At 47.6% G+C, this 18,988-nt stretch overlaps 1 pseudogene; it reads left to right on the top strand.

Annotated features, from left to right (window-relative positions):
• Positions 1–11,042: 11,042 nt before the first annotated feature.
• On the top strand, positions 11,043–11,162 carry LOC136662583 (5S ribosomal RNA; annotated as a pseudogene).
• The last annotated feature ends 7,826 nt before the right edge of the window (positions 11,163–18,988 follow it).

Raw genomic sequence — 18,988 nt, 5'->3', positions numbered from 1 at the left:
TGCATAGCCTGGTATTTGAACATTCCAGCTCGGAAGTCAACGCAGAAAACAGACTTGGATCTTTCTCCAACCATACAGCCCTTCCCCTTTGCCAGTGTCTCCTCTTCCGAGCTATTCAGGGCAAAACACCAGGCCTCCCTCCCAAGAGGATCCCACCCTGTCCAGCAGCTCTGAACCCTGTATTTTCTGCTCTGTATTTTGAATGGTGGCTGAGCTAGGTGTTACGTGACCCACCTGAAATCAGCTCATGACCCACCTAGTGGGTCCTGACCCACATTTTGAGAAACACCGGTCTAGCGTAATAAGAACAATGTCATCCGCAGTTTATTTCTTTTACAAATCACTTTTTAAAAATGTAATATGACCAGTTATTCAGCTAGAATTCTAGATCCAGCTAGCATATATTTTGTTCAGTGGCAAAAATTGCAGTGTCCACAAAACACACACACACACACACACACACAAAACCAAACAAACTGAGAACTCAATTTATGGAAGCAAACACAGTTAATTGCAAGAATGTACATCTGAGCTGATGATCTGTTTTCCATTCGGTCTTTGTTCCATGGTAAGAAAACATTCACCTTTATTTATTTTTGTCCCAAAGGGTCACATTTTGCAATAAACACTGACATTTGTGGATTAAATAATAACCTCCATAATGAGATAATTTTATTGTACAAAACTCACAATAAAAAATGGCACAAAGAGACGCACAGCTCAGTCTTAACCTGTGTTGGTGCGCCGGGCCTGAGTGGCCTGTGCCGTATCCAGCTTAGGTTAGGAGCAGGTTGGAGATCTCCTTGAGGTAAGGGAACATTTTTTTCCAAGCCCCAGTCTGCCCAATAGGGCGACTCAGATCTGCGCCAGCTGTTTAGCTGGCGCAAGTCTGAGAAACCCCATGTAGGGCTTCCAGGCTTGGGAGAGAGGAATGCCTCATCCACTAATCCTGCCCCTCATAGGATTGTCCCACCCCGTTCTGCCTTCCACGCCCAGAAATGCCCCCTCCCCACCTCCATTCCACCCGCACCGGCACTAGCCACCCTGCCTGGCGCTAACTCAACACGGACTGGCACTGAGCCGACACCAGCGTGATTATTGTGTGATTATTTGAGAGGCTCCCTGGCTAAATAATCGGGACAATGGAGAACTCAGAATGTATGGTTCCTCTTCAGGGCCTATGAGAGGAATTTTAGCAGGGGGTACAAAGTTTCTTCTGGGCCCCTTCCCAAAAGGAAGGGGGGCAATGGGGGCAGGCAGAACAGGGGGCAAAATAGGGCAGGGGAGGTTGCTGACAGACACAATAGTCTTTGGAGCTCAGGTCTACTAGGCTTCTTGATGCAGAGCCCAGGTCTACCTGAACATGGGGCACTGGCAGCTGGATAAAGTAATCTGGAAAACCAAACACACTCCTAAGTCTCTCAAGTATAGAAAATTGATTGCAGAAAATTAGCATAATCAAATTTAGGCTCACGCTGGAATGGATGAAAATGAACTTCTGCAGCAGCTGTAGCCCCACAGCTGAGTCCCTGAGCTTCTATACACTCAGTCATGGTTATGGGATCCACAAGCCAAAGAGCTACTGGAGCAGGCCAGTTTCCTCCAGATTTGACACTCTGTTAAGGGTCATGGATGCTTTCCTGGGCCTGGTGTGCATGGCTTGCAGCAGCAGTTAACACTGCATGCACAGGGTTGTGCCCCAGCATTATGCACTGGCCGTGAGTTCAGATGAGATAGGAAAATGTCAGATCCCAGGAACTATCTGGGCCCCCTCCTTTGGCTCCCGGCCCCCTTTCTGACCCTGGGACTGGGTACAAATAACCCCTTTTACCCCCCTCACCTAGGCCCTGTTCCTCTTCACAAACAACATCAGGTGATTCTTGGTGCTCTGGTAGCTGGGAAGGAACTTGGAGGAAGACCATCTCAGAAGCATCCATGGCCAATGCTTAATCTCTGTGTTCTACCATCAAGTCGTTGGCAAGGATTTTGTGCCATTAATCCCCCCAGTGGCATTACAAGGGGGGGTGAAGGCCGCACTGTGACATGCACGGGGGGGAGGTAACACCACTACTGGCCAAAAATTTTAACATCTTTGTATTTTTGAATAATACCATCATGTTATATATCATTCGTTGTGTAATTTCATGCAGAGTGCAGTGAGACAAATCATGTTGAAATGTTGTTGGCAACCTTCAGTCTCGAGAGACTATGGTATCGCGCTCTGAAAGGTGGTTTTGGAACATCGTCTAGTGTGGCTGAAAAGGCCAATCCGGGAGTGACAATCCCTTCCACACCGGGAGCAAGTGCAGTCTGTCCCTGGTCTGTCTCCCTGGCTATGGGCCTTCCTTCTTTGCCTCTTAGCCTCAGGACTGTTGGCCAAGTGTCTCTTCAAACTGGGAAAGGCCATGCTGCAGAGCCTGCCTCCAAGCGGGCCGCTCAGAGGCCAGGGTTTCCCACCTGTTGAGGTCCACTCCTAAGGCCTTCAGATCCATCTTGCAGATGTCCTTGTATCGCAGCTGTGGTCTGCCTGTAGGGCGCTTTCCTTGCATGAGTTCGGGGCGGGGCACTGGTACATCATCATGCCCACCACCCAGGGCGCCACCCCACCCACTGCATGGGAGAGGGTCCATCATAGTGACGTGCTGGCTTCTTGCACCGGGTGATGTAAACCCTAGTGATGCCAGCATGTCACTAATGTCAGGATGCAAGGGAGGGCCCCAGGATGCAGGTCTCTTGCTGTCTTGTGTGCTCCCTGGGGCATTTGGTGGGCCGCTGTGAGATACAGGAAGCTGGACTAGATGGGCCTATGGCCTGATCCAGTGGGGCTGTTCTTATGTTCTTAACTACAATTCCCAGGAAGCCTTGCAGGTCTCTTGTGATCTGGTGTGCTCCCTGGGGCATTTGGTGGGCCGCTGTGAGATACAGGAAGCTGGACTAGATGGGCCTATGGCCTGATCCAGCGGGGCTGTTCTTATGTTCTTAACTACAATTCCCAGGAAGCCTTGCAGGTCTCTTGTTATCTGGTGTGCTCCCTGGGGCGTTTGGACCGCTGTGAGATACAGGAAGCTGGACTAGATGGGCCTATGGCCTGATCCAGCGGGGCTGTTCTTATGTTCTTAACTACAATTCCCAGGAAGCCTTGCAGGTCTCTTGTTATCTGGTGTGCTCCCCTGGGGCATTTGGTGGGCTGCTGTGAGATACAGGAAGCTGGACTAGATGGGCCTATGGCCTGATCCAGCGGGGCTGTTCTGATGTTCATTGTTCCCCCTTCCCATTCCTTTCCTTACACACCTTGTTGTCACTTAATTTGAGATTGCTTTCTACTTTGCCCAACGAAAGCAAAATGCTGACAAGCACCTCCGTGTGTCTGCTTGTCTCCTCAGTGCTCCGAACGCGCACTTTCAAGCTGTCAGAAAGGTAGTCAGAAGCAATTTGGGGGAACATGGTGCCCTGTAAAAACGTATGCTCTTTGGCAAGCCGGGTGCTGTATTTAATCATAAATTTCTTTGCAATGACACCAGGGAAGGAGGGAGGGATAGGCAAAGTCTTTCACTTTTAACCCTAGTCTTTCAACCAATTGGATCATAATCCTAAGGATTGTGATGGGATTTGAACCACTTGTAACCAGTTGTAACCACTTGTAATTTGAACCACTTGTACCCATTTGAACCACTTGTAATACCCGACAGCCGTGTTTCTCAAACTGTGGATCGGACCCACTGGGTGGGTCACGAACCCATTTCAGGTGGATCCCCGTTCATTTCAATGTTTTACTTTTAATAGATTGGTATGGGACTGCATCTGGAGAAATGTCACAGACCTGTACTTTTAGCAAGCTACTATGTATATTCTTTTAACAGTGATAGTAAATGGGTCTTCCTCCTTAAGTGTGGGTAGGACTGCAGCCTAGGTTTGTTAAAAAAATTTTCCTGCTTGATGATGTCACTTCTGGTCATGACATCACTTCCAGTGGGTCCTGGAAGATTCTCATTCTACAGAGTGGGTCCCAGTGCTAAATGGGTGAGAACCACTGCCCTACAGGTTTTAATTCACCAATATTGCAAGAAAGGCATCAACAACACACACACACACACACACACACACACACAACACACACACACACACACACACACACACACACAAAATTTTTTTTTTATAAATGAAGAATTCGGGAAACTGTGCAAGAGTGACTGGGAGGTTAATTACCATGATTTAAAAAAAAAAAAATTCCTGGCATTCTTTGCCTCTGTATACAAGCGTTGCCTTTTTTGAGGGCTCTGCCCAGCCTGCTAAAAATAGATGTATGTGGGAAGCCAAGCAAAAGAAGGAACTGTAAAAAAAAAAAAAAAAAAAAGCAGCAGGATCCTTGTGGTTTCAGTCACTGGAAGAATGACAGCTCTGAAAGGAGAGAGATCCCACACTTAGGAGAACATAAGGAACAAACTGGGCACCGCAGGTGCTGGTAGCATTGCATCCACACACCCCTAATAAGGCACTGGATAGGCAAGATCAGGTTGGAACAGGCCATACAAAGACTCGCAGTGGTCTTCGAACAAACTAAACTCCACCTCCCAGTCAGTTACTGTCTTCTGTTCCCCCGTGGACATCACATCCTGACTCCAAGTGAATGGTGCCAACAGTGAATGCAGCTTCTTGTTACCAACTCCTTTAAAGGGGGCTTGAGGAGGATCTGGTCTGCATCACGCTCCTCAAGCCATCAAGCCTTTGAGGTTGACTTTACAGTCCATGGAGAAGGGGTTCCCAGCTAGCACCCCTGAACGGAGAAGTCTCCAGGGACTGGTTGAGCCTCCCCTTGCCCACTCTACTTCTTCAAAATGCACACCCATCGCTAATCCTAATGCCCAGCCCATAACCTGCCAGCTATAACCACCTGTAAGCAACAATCAACCCACTTGGGCAGGCTGAAATAGGCAAAAAAAAAAAAAAAAAATTCCCCAACCAGACCCAATGAGACAGAGGAGTCAAGAATGATTGAGACATACAAAATTACGCAGGGATGGACAGAGTGGCTAGGGAGATGCTCTTTACACTCTCATATAACACCAGAACCAGGGGACATCCACTCAAATTGAGTGTTGGGAGAGTCAGAACAGACAAGAGAAAATATTTCTTTACTCAGCATGTGGTTGGTCTGTGGAACTCTTTGCCACAGGATGTGGTGATGGCATCTGGGCCTGGACACCTTTAAAAGGGGATTGGACAAGTTTCTATAGGAAAAATCCATTACAGGGTACAAGCCATGATGTGTATGCACAACCTCCTGATTATAGAAATGGGCTATGTCAGAAGGCCAGATGCAAGGGAAGGCACCAGGATGAGGTCTCTTGTTATCTGGTGTGCTCCCTGGGGCATTTGGTGGGCTGCTGTGAGATACAGGAAGCTGGACTAGATGGGCTTATGGCCTGATCCAGTGGGGCTGTTCTTACGTTCTTATGTTAAGAATCCTACTTGGGTTCTTAATTTGTCCAGCTAATCCCAGGCTGAACTCCTTGGGTGAGTGGAGGGGCTGATGCCTTGTACCAGTTGCTGGGTGCCTGTTGCAGGCTGAAGTCCTGCCCCCTCACCCTGGCAACTCCAGGGTGCTGCCTCCTTTCCACTAATCAGTCCTTCAGGGGTGGGGCAAAATGCCAACCATATTGATGCCTTGCAGTCAACGCCCCCTGCAAAAAAATAGCCCCTTCTGTGGGGTAATGCGGTCTTGTGAAGAAGAGTAATTTATCATCCAAGATGGGAAAGGGTTACCCTACCCATCTCCTTCCAGTTATTATCCTCCCCACTTTTCTCCCCCACTATACTTTTAGCTCCATGCAAAACGTTCTTGTTTAAACCCCTGGTATCTACAGGTAGAACTGGGAAAGAACCCTAGAGAACTGCTGTTGCCAGTCTGTGTTGACAGTGAATGAGCAATGTAGACCCCTGGTCTGACTTATGTGCAACCAACTTAAGGTTGATTCTGTCTAACATCCTGCAGTCAGGACCGGCCCATCCATGAAGCTCATGCAAGCTGGTGCAGGTTGGTGGAGGGAGCTCACCTCCATACTTCCTGTTCCAATTCAGAGAGCGGGAGCAGCAGCAGACGTGGAGGCAAGTGGGTGGATAGAAGTGGGTACGTCTCACCAATCTGCTGCCTGGGGTGGGTGGTCTACCTCCATTCATCCATTTGCTTCCGCTGTAATGGAAACGTAAGAGGACACATAGGCTAGCACAGTGGTTTCTCACACGTTGAGCACCAGGACCCACTTTTTAGAACGAGAATCTGTCAGGACCCACCAGAAGTGATATCATGACTGGAAGTGACATCATCAAGCTGGAAAATTTTTAACTATCCTAGGCTGCAATCCTACCCACACTTACCCAAGAGTAAGTCCCATTTACTGTCATTGTTAACAGAACATACATAGTAGCTTGTTAAAAATACAGGTCTGTAACATTTCCCCAAATGCGGTCACATGCCATGGTAGCATCAAGTCTAATATATTAAAAATAAAATATTGAAATGAATTGGCCCACTCGAGATTGGCTCTTCTTTCTTTTCGAATCTGAAATGCCCATGCATTTTCTGTGTAGAGAAGGCACCGTGATCCCTTGCTGATGTTGGATGCCCTTTTCTCTGCAGCTTTACTAGGGCAACGAACAAATAACGAATGTTGTGACAGATGCTCTTGGCCTCAGAGATGGCCGATAAATTGGGATATGAAGCCAACAGAGACTTGGCCTGTCGACGGTGCATCAGATTGATAATGTTTATAATGTTTCGTATTTCCTATCCCAGCAAGGAGCTCAGGATGGTGTATAGTGGGTCACATCCTCTCAACAACTCCATGAGATTGGGTAGGCTGAGAGAGGGTGACTGTCCCAAGGTTATCCAGGGCTTCAGGGCTGAACAAGGACTTCAAACTAGGTCTTCCTGGTACAAATCCAACGCTCTAACCCCAGGGGTGTCCAAAGTTTTTGGCAGGAGGGCCACATCGTCTCTCTGACACTGTGTTGGGGGCCAGGGGAAAAAAAAAGAATTGATTTACATTTACAATTTGAATAAATTTACATAAGTTTACATTAAATGAATATATTAAAGATGAACTTATATGAATGAATGAAGGTCTTGCAATAGATCAAGGCCTATAAAAGGCCTTTCACAAAGCAGGCTGTCCTTTCCTTTGCTGCTGCTACTGCATCACAGATGTGAAACAGCAAGCAGTGGAGGGAGCCCACATCCCACAGCTCACGCAAGAGGTCAAACAGTCGCCCTCACGCTGAGAGTAGTTGTGTCGGGCCAGTGTGGGCTCCAACAAATATCCGGAGGGCCGGAGGCTCATTGGAGACTGGGGGCTCCCTGAGGGCCGCATTGAGAGGTCTCAAGGGCCGCAAGTGGCCCCAAGGCCGGGGTTTGGGCACCCCTGTTCTAACCCAATCATTTCCAATATTAACAGCGCTGTGACCTACTCCATCCATGGTGGGTTGTAACACTCCTGGTGATGCCGCGGAGGCTTCTTCTGGGTCACGTTGGGCCAGCAACTACTACTGGCCTCAGCAGGCCTCAGAATGACCCACAGAAGCCTCTAAAGCCCACTTCCAATTTTTGGAGGCAAACAGAAGTTGTTTCTGATAACTGGAAGTGGCTTTTGGAGGCTTCTGTGGACCATTCTGAGAGCCATAGAGGCCAGTAGAGTGGGTTGCCAGCCTGGTGTGGCCCAGAAGAAGTCTCTGGGACCCTCCCAATGCTTCCAGAATGGCTTGTGACCCACCAGTGCATCACAATCCACACTTTGGGAAAGGCTGCTCTAACCACTATACTGCACTGACGCCATCCAGCTTGTCCCATAACAATTCATTTGAGGTATGAGTGACAGTGTCAGGTTGCTGGGAGGAAAGTGATGGCCTGTAGCACCTGCTTCTCATGCAGCTTGACAGGCTCCAGTGGGTTATGAGATGCTGAAAAGTCCCCTTCTGTGCTTCACTTCAGCACAGTTCTAGGAGCAATTATGGCAGGGTGAAGCTTGCCCATAAATAACGTAGAAGATGAGCATACTCTAGGCATGTATAGTCTCGACCCAGGATGCCACTGGGGTCAGGAGTAATTGAAATATGTAAAAAGAAACCCTTTGGATCAATACGAGTTAAGTGTTAAGGTGCTTACCAATCTCCCTTATGCTCCAAAAAGCATATGGAACTGGGAATCAAGGTGGTTAGCCTGAAGCAGTAAAATGCTGTGTGGCTGCAGTCCTAACCACTCTTTCCTGAGAGTAAGCCCCACTGAACAAAATAGGACTTACTTCAGAGTAGACTTGGTTAGGCTTGTGCCTGATGTCTCTTATATCATGCTGGCTTGGCAAATTAGGCTCCCTGCGCCCACACTTTGTCTTAGAGCACTCAATATTAGGCTGGGGAGGCATGTGCAGGCAGGAATTCAACAGATCAAGATACTCAATCACTTGCTAGAGATACACCTGATGGATATCTGCCTGATGGATCACTATAAGGTGGCACCAGGTGGGCACCTGAATGGCACCTGATAGTCATATAAGCATTCAGGCAGAATTCTGCAGGAGCAGTGATTTGTACTGCTGATGGAGCTCTGTCAGTGGACTCTGTCACTCCTCCTGCAGGCCTGTCTTCCCTCTCCATGTAGACTTAAGACATTGCAAGGACTTCCTTGATCCTCAGCCTGGGGGGAGAGATTGCCAGTTTCTCAGTCTTTCTTGCATATCCGAGCCTGCCAATGCAGACTAGTGTCCCTTTGGCTCAACATTTTGAGGGATGCATTTTCTTCTCTGCACATATCTTAAAAAATCAGGATGCTTTGGGGATGGGCATTAATATATTTATGAAACATGATCCACCCCCACTCCTCTGTTCAGATTAACTCTATCTGAGGTAACTGGCAGCTGCTGTTCTCAGTGTTTCCTTCTGTCCCTCCATTTTCAGCATGAGATGCCAGCTCAACTTGCTTTCCTATTGGGCATAATCAAAATTGATGTTATTACTTTATCTAGTGGCACTGAGTTCTGTAAATCAATAGACAATACAATAGCCAATAGCTACTGAATTTCTTCCATTTCCAGGGATGCATTCATACAGGATTGTCTGCATTTGAAGGGAGTTTCTCTTAAAAACTTTGGAGGAATTAAAGTGTCTGCCAAGCTCCCTAGACCTAGGTGGCATTTGAAGCACTGTGCCTTGTAGAGATGCATCAGGCAGGCAGACATCCTTTCACCATGATGCTTGTAGCATGTGGGTGGGTGAAGCAGTGGTGTCACTAGGGGAGTGTGGGCCACACCAGGTGACACACACAGGGCCAGTGCGATATACGATATACGATATACAAAGTTCCAAACAACACAGTCCTGGAACATGCTGGAATCCCTAGCATGTATGCACTGCTGAAAGAGAGGTGCCTGCGTTGGCTCGGTCATGTCGTGAGAATGGATGATGGCCGGATCCCAAGGATCTCCTCTATGGAGAACTCGTGCAAGGAAAGCGCCCTACAGGTAGACCACAGCTGCGATACAAGGACATCTGCAAGAGGAATCTGAAAGCCTTAGGAGTGGACCTCAACAGGTGGGACCTCAACAGGTGGGAAACCCTGGCCTCTGAGCGGCCCGCTTGGAGGCAGGCTGTGCAGCATGGCCTTTCCCAGTTTGAAGAGACACTTGGCCAACAGTCTGAGGCAAAGAGGCAAAGAAGGAAGGCCCATAGCCAGGGAGACAGACCAGGGACAGACTGCACTTGCTCCCAGTGTGGAAGGGATTGTCACTCCTGAATTGGCCTTTTCAGCCACACTAGACACTGTGCCAGAACCACCATTCAGAGCGCGATACCATAGTCTTTCGAGACTGAAGGTTGCCTACAGATATATATAGATATAGATATAGATATAGATGATATACATCATCATCAAGGAGAGGACACCACTTGCTAAATTTTTTTAAATATTTATATATATACATATATGATGATATACATCATCATCAAGGGGATGATGCCAAGTCAGTTTCTTGACTCTTTATTCTCAGGTCACCTGCAAAATTCAGGTAGTAGGGAGCAGTCATGAGCACTCTGTTTTCAAACATGACCTTTATAATGTGCTTGATCTTGTATGGTTTTGATGACCATAGCTAGGTCTGCCTTTGTATGCTGTTTGCAACATCACCAGTACAGCGAGGCTGTGATACTTGGGGGATGCCCTGAAATTATCTTGATTGCTTAAAAACCAAAGATGCTACTTCCAACCAAGAGGAAGCGGAGCAGGAGTAAGAGAGTGTGAAGATGGTTGCCTGCTTCAGACTCTCTCAGGGCATCTTAAACCGTAAATGTTCCTTTAAGCGTTTAATGCCACTTTAAGAGTCTGGCTTCGTTTTGTTTTATGGGGTACATATGACCACTAAGGTAGGCCAATTTCACACTGCAGTGAGTTGAAATGATTGACAATCAGGAGGGAGTTCTGATGAGGTGATTTACAACCGTTCCCATATGATTCACCAGACTGTCATGGCTTTCCCGTTCAAATTAACCTTTTTTTTTTGGTTGTGTTTAATTCACAATTGATTAATTGCTTGTGTTTAACTTTTTGTTTTGTTTAACTCAGTGCTTCCACCCAAAGAGAGAGAGAGAGAGAGAGAGAGAGAGAGAGAGAGAGAGCTACCACCATAATTCTAGGCATAAAAACTGTGGGGGGTCTCATTTAAGAAATACTAAAGGCTTTTTACATACAGGGCTTCTGAGAAGAATTTTATCAGGAGCTACACAGTTTCTTTTGGGCCCTTCCGAAAAGGGGAGGAGAAGAAACAGAGCAGGGGAAGAGGGTTATGATAGCCAGGAACACCTTTGGAGTCCAGGTCTACCAGGCTTCCCATTGAGGAGGCTCTGGTCTACTCACCCACACGGCAACCAAGCACACTCCTAAATCTCTCTAAAATCTTTTAAATATAGAAAACCACTGCAGAAAATTAGCATCATTGTATTTAGGCTCACACTGGAATGGAAAGTGTCCAGTATGGACCAAAGCATACTTCTGCAGCAACTTGTGCAGCAACTGTTACCCTGCACGTGCCCGATCTCATCTGATCTCGGAAGCTAAGCAGGGTCAGGCCTGGTTAGTACTTGGATGGGAGACCACCTGGGAATACCGGGTGCTGTAGGCTTATACCATGATCTCAGAAGCTAAGCAGGGTCAGGCCTGGTTAGTACTTGGATGGGAGACCGCCTGGGAATACCGGGTGCTGTAGGCTTATACCATAGTCTTTCGAGACTGAAGGTTGCCAACCATCTCACTTCTACAGCAGCTGTAGTCCCACAGCTGTGTCCCTGAGCTCCTATACACTTCTTCATGGTAAGTAAATCCACAAGCCAAAGAGGTACTGTAGCAAACCAGTTTCCTCCCAGATTTGACACGGTGTTAAGGTGTGTTAGGTATTCATTCCTTGACCCGGCATATATGGCTTTTGGTAGAAGCTGCTGTTGTGCAGCCAGCATCCCACAACAGCTGTGAATCCAGGTGAGATTGGAAAATGTAAGATCCGGGAAATTTCTGGGGCCCCTCCTTTGGCTCCTGGGCTCCCTTTTTGACCTTATGCCCAGGTACAAATTACCCCCCTCTTATGAGTCCTATTTACATGTAAGGTTTTTTTTGGCAGGGCTGGCCTTAGAAGCTTGCGGCGCCCAACTGGGAACATTTATTCCCCCCAGGTTCACAGCTAAAGTCTATAGAGTCTTTGAGAGATAAATACAATTTATGAATAGACTTTATATCTCTATGGTCGAATGGAAAGCAATCAAAGCATGCGCTTAAAAAGTGCATGCGAGTTAATGGACCAAACGCCTTCAGATGGAGCACCTTCAATGCCAGCCTGCAAGTAAGCGATCAAAATGTGCAGATGACCTTTGAAGAGTCAATGGTTACAAAACCACTTGTTTTTGTGACTGTGAAGTGCTGTAGTAAGAGTGTTAATTTAATTCTATTTTTTTTACCCTAGTGAACTGGGACTCTTAGACGCAAGGACCCAATCGGGAGGAATTGGTTTAAAGCTGGCCCTGTGTTTTGACTTGATGTGAATATGCTTGGATTTTGTTTCACATATATTGTCTCAATGCAGTCCTTACAAAAACCCTGTAAAATAAGTCACAATGATTCCCATATTGCAAAGGGGCAACTTACCTATGGCACCTCGGGGGGTCTATGAAAGAGATTGAAACCAGGGAAGTCTTGATTCGCAGTTCAGTCTCAGCCCCTACACCGGCTCTCATCACTAGCACTGAACCGGCACGGTTTACTGTTAGTGATCTTAAGTGATCCAATTGACCTCCACTCCCCCCTGACCCCGCCCAACAATTAGAAACCCCTAAATGCAGGTGCTTATTTGGGAATTTTTCTGTTAACGTATCCTAGTATTGTGAGGAGGGCAACCAACTATTAACTCCTTCAAATTTTACTGTTTTATACATGATGGTTGACAATCCGAGACCAGTGGTTTCCAAACTTTTTAGTACCGGGACCCACTTTTTTTAAACAACACTCTATTGGGACCCACTTAGGTTTACCAGATTTAAAAGAGAGAGAGAGAGAGAGAGAGAGAGAGAGAGAGAGATAATATTTATTTATTTATTTGTAAGTAATAATAACCAGAAAAAAAAGACCCTCAAACATTTACATGGGCTTGCAAATTTCAGGAGCTCACCTCCTTGCAAGGCAATTAGTAGCTATCTTGCAAACTGCAGGAGCTGAGCTTTTTGCAGGGTAATTAGCAGCTACAGTATCTGATTTTTGAAAAGCCTCAGGGCTTGAGGCAATGATCCGATCTTGCAATCACCTTTTGGCGACCCACCAAAAATCAGGTTGTGACCCACCAGTGGGCCCTGACCCACAGTTTGGGAACCACTGCTATAGGCCTTCCCATCAATGCTTCTTATGTAGTGCTGCACACGTGCTTTATTTATTTGTGACACCTAACGCCAGTGTCGTGGCTGCTACACCGGTATTCTGCACAAATTGGATTTGGCTGTCAGTTGACAGTCCTCGCTGCTTTGTCCTGGGGAAGGAACCCTGAAATGTCGGAACTGAGCCAGGTCTAGCGCCTGCGCGCCAGATTGGGCTCAGTCGTCCCGCCCCCTAAGGCCAGCCAGCCAGCCAATCCGCTGGCAGCAAAGCCCTGCTGCCGGCTGATAGGGGGGGTCAAGCCTGGCAATCATTGCCAGCGTGCCATACAGGCACGCTAGCTGCCTTTCTTGGAGATATTGGCACCAACCGTCCCCGTAAATAGACATACTGCGTGACAATGTGTGACCTGCAAAGTTGAACTCCACATGCTTGTCTTGAATTGCAACCTGCCAATTGTGCCCCCCCCCCAGGCTTCTAGCCCCAGCAGACAGCAAAATGAGGACATCTATCACATCTCCAGTAGGCTGCCACGCTTGGCTGGTAGGCCACATGGCCCATGTTTGATCACAGGTTCTCTTCAAATCTGTTCAGTGCGCCGCATTGACCCGTTGTCTATCGGGTGGATGCACAAAATGCAGTTGGAAGACTGAAGCTCACCTAATGAATGTCCCTTTATTTTATCCCACCCACCCCCCAAAAGCGTCAGCATTCAATTTAGGTTTTCTTTTTAGGAAGGCTGTAATTCATGGGGCACAATGTGAAGATATTTGAAGCCTGTCTGATCAAGATGTGAACTCATTTCCCCAGCACAGGAGGCTTCATAAATATTTTTCCATGCTCTGATGCTCTTTACATCCTAAGAGCTCAGAGCATTTTGGATTAATAACTGAGCCTCCGACACCTGCAAGGGGTAGAAAAATGATGATTATCAACATTAGGCTTTTCAAAATCATTCTGCGGTAGCCTAGATTTATCCCCATTTCAGTTAGGACTCCCCTTGTCTGAGGTCCGCTGCAAGGTGGCTAGTCATCTTGCCAGAAAAAAAAGGTGTGGTGGGGGTCGACCCATTCATTAGGCAGACTGTTGGGGAAATAGCAGTGGTCCCCTACCCACACTGCATTCCTCCTCCAGCTCCCTGTATTTGAAAAAAAAGAGGGGACTGGTGCCAAAGAGGAAGTGTGGAGGAGATTCGATGACTACAGCAGTGGTTCCCAAAAGTGTTGGTCACGACCCATCGGTGGGTCGGGAGTTGAGTCCTTCCACCTGCTCTTTGGCTCTGAATAGTAGCCATTCCAGATGCCCGCCAAGCTATGCTGCTGGCTGGAATGACTTACTAGGACCCCCTGGAGGCCTCTTCTGGGTTCAACTGGGCCCACAGCCCACTCCACTGGACTCCGTGGTCCTCAGAATGGCCTGCAGAGGCATCTGGAAGAGAATTCCGGTTTTTGGAAGAAACTTTCAGTTTGACCAGAAGTCACTTCTGGATGCATCTGTGAACCATTCTGTGGCCCACAGAGGCCAATAGAGAGGGTTGCAGACCCAGCACAACCTAGAATAGACTTCTGGGGGCCCACTGTAAGTCATTCTGGCTAGCAGCATTGTGACCCTTGGTGGGGAGTGGGTTGGGTCGTGGCCCTGAACAAGAGTATTGGAGATACTCTAGCTCAGGGGTGTCCAAAGTTTTTGGCAGGAGGGCCACATCATCTCCCTGACACTGTGTCAGGAGCTGGCGAAAAAAAGAATTAATTTACATTTAAAATTTGAATACATTTACATAAGTTTACATAAATGAATATATTAAAGATGAACTTATATGAATGAAAGAAGGTCTTGCAATAGCTTAGGGCCTATAAAAGGCCGTGCACAAAGCAAGGCTGGCCTTTCCTTTGCTGCCGCTGCTGCATCACAGATGTGAAACAGCAAGCAGTGGAAGGAGCCCTCATCCCACAGCTCATGCGAGAGGTCAAACAGTCACCTTCATGCTGAGAGCAGTTGCGTCGGGCCAGTGTAGGCTCCAACAAATCTCCGGAGGGCCACAGGCTCATTGGAGACTGGGGGCTCCCTGAGGGCCACATTGGGAGGCCTTGAGGGACGCAAGTGGCCCCAGGGCCAGGGTTTGGGCACCCCTGCTCTAGCTCATTGGTGCTCACACCTTTAGCCCCACGACCTACTTTTTAGAATGAGAATCTGTCCGGACCCATCAGAAGTGATGTCATGAGCGGAAGTGACAACATCAAGCAGGAAAATTTTTAACAATTCTAGGTTGCAATCCTACCCACAATTACCCAGGAATACGTCCCAGTGACTATCATTGTTAAAAGCACCTTCATAATAACCTGTTAAACATATTGATCTGTGACATTTCCCCAAATGCAGTCACTTACCAGGTAGCATCAAGCCTAATATATTAAAAAATAAAATATTGAAATGAATGGGGACCCACCTGAAATGGGCTTGCGACCCACCTAGTGAGTCCCTAGCCACAGTCGGAGAAACACTGCTCTAGCTCAACATTCTCTGCGCTTCTACATTTCTTCTCTTTTCCTTTTTGAACTCAGAGTGTGGAAGGAGGAGCGACTTAACCGGCGTCCAAATCCTAACCAATTTCCCAGCACTGACCTAGCTGTGCCAGTGGGGCATGTGATGCATCCTGCAGTTGGGTGGCACTCACGGAGGCCTCCACAAGGGAAGGGAATGTTTGTTCCCTTACCTTGGAGATGCATTGCCCTTATGTCGGTGCTGGAAAGTGGGTTAGGATTGCACCCTGCGTGATATTTGCGGTTCTGCCTATGTAGTCCTAACACCTAAGTCTACCCAATTTTCCTTACCTGTATCTGTAATAAACAAATAAAAACATTATAATAAAAAAAAAGATATTTGTGGTTCTGCCTTCGGGCATTAGGAGGGCTTGTAGTGACCCAGGTTGTAATCGGGACAACTTTTCATCATACAATTTCACCTCCTTTTGCTCAGCCTTCATCTCACGGACGCCTGCAGGACTCTCCACCAATGGTTACCCACTGTTTCCCTCTCTTTACAAGCTGCAAGAGAAAGAGAGAAAAAAGAACATACCCGAAGAAAGGGGAAAAAAAGTGTACAGTACTATCTCTGAGAGCAAACTCTATTTCACTTCACCCATAATGCTTTGGATTCATCAAATACAGCTCTGTTATTGAACTCTTCCTTAGCCAGAAGCCAGGATTTTGTGGAGAATTCTTTGAAAAAAAGTTCCTGGGCTGGGTCGTTTTTGTTTCTCTCTTCTTTTTTATTTTTCTCACTGTGTGATCACACAACATGACAGCTTGCTCACTCTAGAAAACATTCCCCCCCCCTTCAAGAACCCAGGATTTGTGTAGGGCAAAGCTGTCTGCAGCGCATGGGGATGGGATAACTTAATCCTGCCAGCAGGCTTCAGTTAAAATGACTGGTCTCTTGGCAAGTTCTAAGAAAGGTCTCTTTTGTGATTACAGGTGTGCACCGTTTAACGACGGGGGATACGTTCTCCGATCCTGGTTGTTATGCGATTAGGTCATTAAGTGAACATTCAGTTCAATCTGTTGTCTGTTGTGTAAACAGACACTCCCTACAGACACTAACTGGCTTCTCAGGCTACTGGAGATAGACTGCCTCTTTGCATTAAGAGCCTCTCTGTTGTGTAAACAGACATTCTGCTGCAGACTATGGGAGCCGCATTGCCTCATTAAGAGCATCTTTATTGTGCTTTGAACACCAACATATATATGGTCCATCATTAAGCGAACGGTTGTTAAGCAGCGCACGCCTGTATTTGCAAGAAGTTTCCCCAGTTTTTTCCCCCCCTCTCCTTCTTTCCTCCTTAGCTGAAGCCCGTCTTATAAGCTTTGATTTGCTTCAATCCCCCAGAGGTCTCACTATCGCCAGAACAGTTATGGAAATGGAATTTAGCGAGTAAGACATCCTTTCTGCTGTCACACAAGAGTGCATAATGGGGAGCAGTAAAAGCGACTGAAGGCCTAGTCACAATATCTCTCCTCCACCTCATGGATTGAGGTAGGGGCAGCCGGTAGCGAACCTCTCATTCACCGAACAGGGCAAATATCCCAGGTGTGGAATCGGCGCACTTCCAGGACCACGTGGGAAGCCTTAATGAGGCTCCCGGCACAGTCGGAAACTGTCCTTCTGGTTTGATGGAAGCACAGTTTGAGACCTCGAGGAAGCCTCAGATGGCTTCTCTGATTGGTCCTGGAGCTGTATGAAGCTCCATGTTGCTCCAGGTGAATTGGGGGATGGAGTGGCTTCATGTGGGGGGGGGCAGCTTCATGGGCTTTTGCCCCAGGGCACCTCGAGGGGAGATCCACCACTGGGGGCAGCTGTGCCCCAGGTCCTGCCCAGTGCATGAGGCTCAGCTGCAATTTTAGCACCTGATTAGATATTGGGATGCTTGAGGGTGGGCCTCAGACAGCCATTTGGCTTGCTTCATTCTCAGTGTTCTATCTGGTCGGTTCAAGCCTGCAGTGGACTCCAGGTTGGTCACTTTCAGGGGCTGGGTAGGGATTTTTTTTTTTGCTTTGCATCTGATTGTCTATAGCAGGGGTGCCCAAACCCCGGCCCTGGGGCCACATGCGGCCCTTGAAGCCTCTCAATGCAGCCCTCAGGAAGCCCCCAGTCTCCAATGAGCCTCTGGCCCTCCAGAGATTTGTTGGAGCCCGCACTGGCCCGACACAACTGCTCTCAGCGTGAGAGCAACTGTTTGACCTCTCGCATGAGCTGTGGGATGAGGGCTCCCTCCACTGCTTGCTGTTTCACAACTGTGATGCAGTAGCGGCAGCAAAGGAAAGGCCAGGCTTGCTTTGTGCAAGGCCTTTTATAGGCCTTGAGCTATTGCAAGACCTTCATTCATTCAAATAAGTTCATCTTTAACATATTCATTCATGTAAACTTATGTAAATTTATTCAAATTTTAAATGTAAATTAATTATTTTTCCCCCAGGTCCCCGACACAGTGTCAGAGAGATGATGTGGCCAAAAGGTTTGGACACCTGCCAAAAAGTTTGGACACCCCTGATCTATAGCTAAAGTGCTTTTTGGCCATCTACCCGTCTGTCACAAGTGAAGTGGTTTTTTTTATTACCCAAGCTGGTCACATGTGGCAGGCATAGTGCAGAACAGAGAATGGGAATAGGACAGTGTTTCTCAAACTTCTTAGCATCAGGACCCACCTTCTAGAATGACAATCTGTTGGGACACACTGGAAGTGATATCAATAACCTGGAAGTGATGTTATGGCCGAAAGTGACATCATCAAGCATTTTCCTATCTCACCTGAACTCCATGTCAGCATTTAACATTCAGCATTTTGTTTAAGGACTCAGACATGGCCAGGAAGAGGGGGTTAAATCACCCAGCTTCCTTCTCCTGAGCTGTTACTTGTGTGGGTCATGGATAACCTACAGGTCATGGATAACCTACAGGTGATACCTACAGGCTGAAGTTGAGGCTGTGACTGCATGTCTTAACCCCTGCTAACTGGTTAAGAGGTGCTTTTTCAAGTGGATGCTCCTCTTTTATTTAGCAGGGGGAGAGTACCTGGCCCACCTCACCCCAGCAGTGTCTTTTCTAGTGGCTGTCTGCTGGTATTGCATCTTTTTAGATTGTGAGCCCTTTTGGGACAGGGAGCCATTAGATATTTGATTTTCTCTGTAAACCGCTTTGTGAACTTTTTGTTGAAAAGCGGTATATGAATACTGTTGTTGTTGTTTGCAGCCAACAAACTGGCTGTGGTGTGTGTGTGGGGGGGGTGGTGGTTTGCTGCTTTCAGCCCAGGCACCTTATGGCGAACTTGGAAGTGGTCACCACATTGGGTGTTGGCCAAGGCAGTCAACAGAGCTTGTCCCAGCAAGCAGCAGCTACACCACTGCTTCAGGCGGACTGCTGAGGGGGGCTGCTCCAAGTTGGCAACTGCAGGCAGGCTGCCAAGGCTGGATCGCCAGGTAGTGAGGCTGGTTTCCAGCTCCAGCTCCCTGGGTCAGCCCACGGGAGCTGAAGGTAGGGGCCGCCCTAGACAGACTTGTAGCCAGCAGCAACTGGGTCCATCAAAGCAGCTGAAGTGGTGTT

This window comes from Tiliqua scincoides, chromosome 11 (assembly GCF_035046505.1).
Source record: "Tiliqua scincoides isolate rTilSci1 chromosome 11, rTilSci1.hap2, whole genome shotgun sequence".
In the NCBI taxonomy this organism is placed as follows: domain Eukaryota; kingdom Metazoa; phylum Chordata; class Lepidosauria; order Squamata; family Scincidae; genus Tiliqua; species Tiliqua scincoides.
This window is presented reverse-complemented; position numbering and strand designations above follow the sequence as displayed.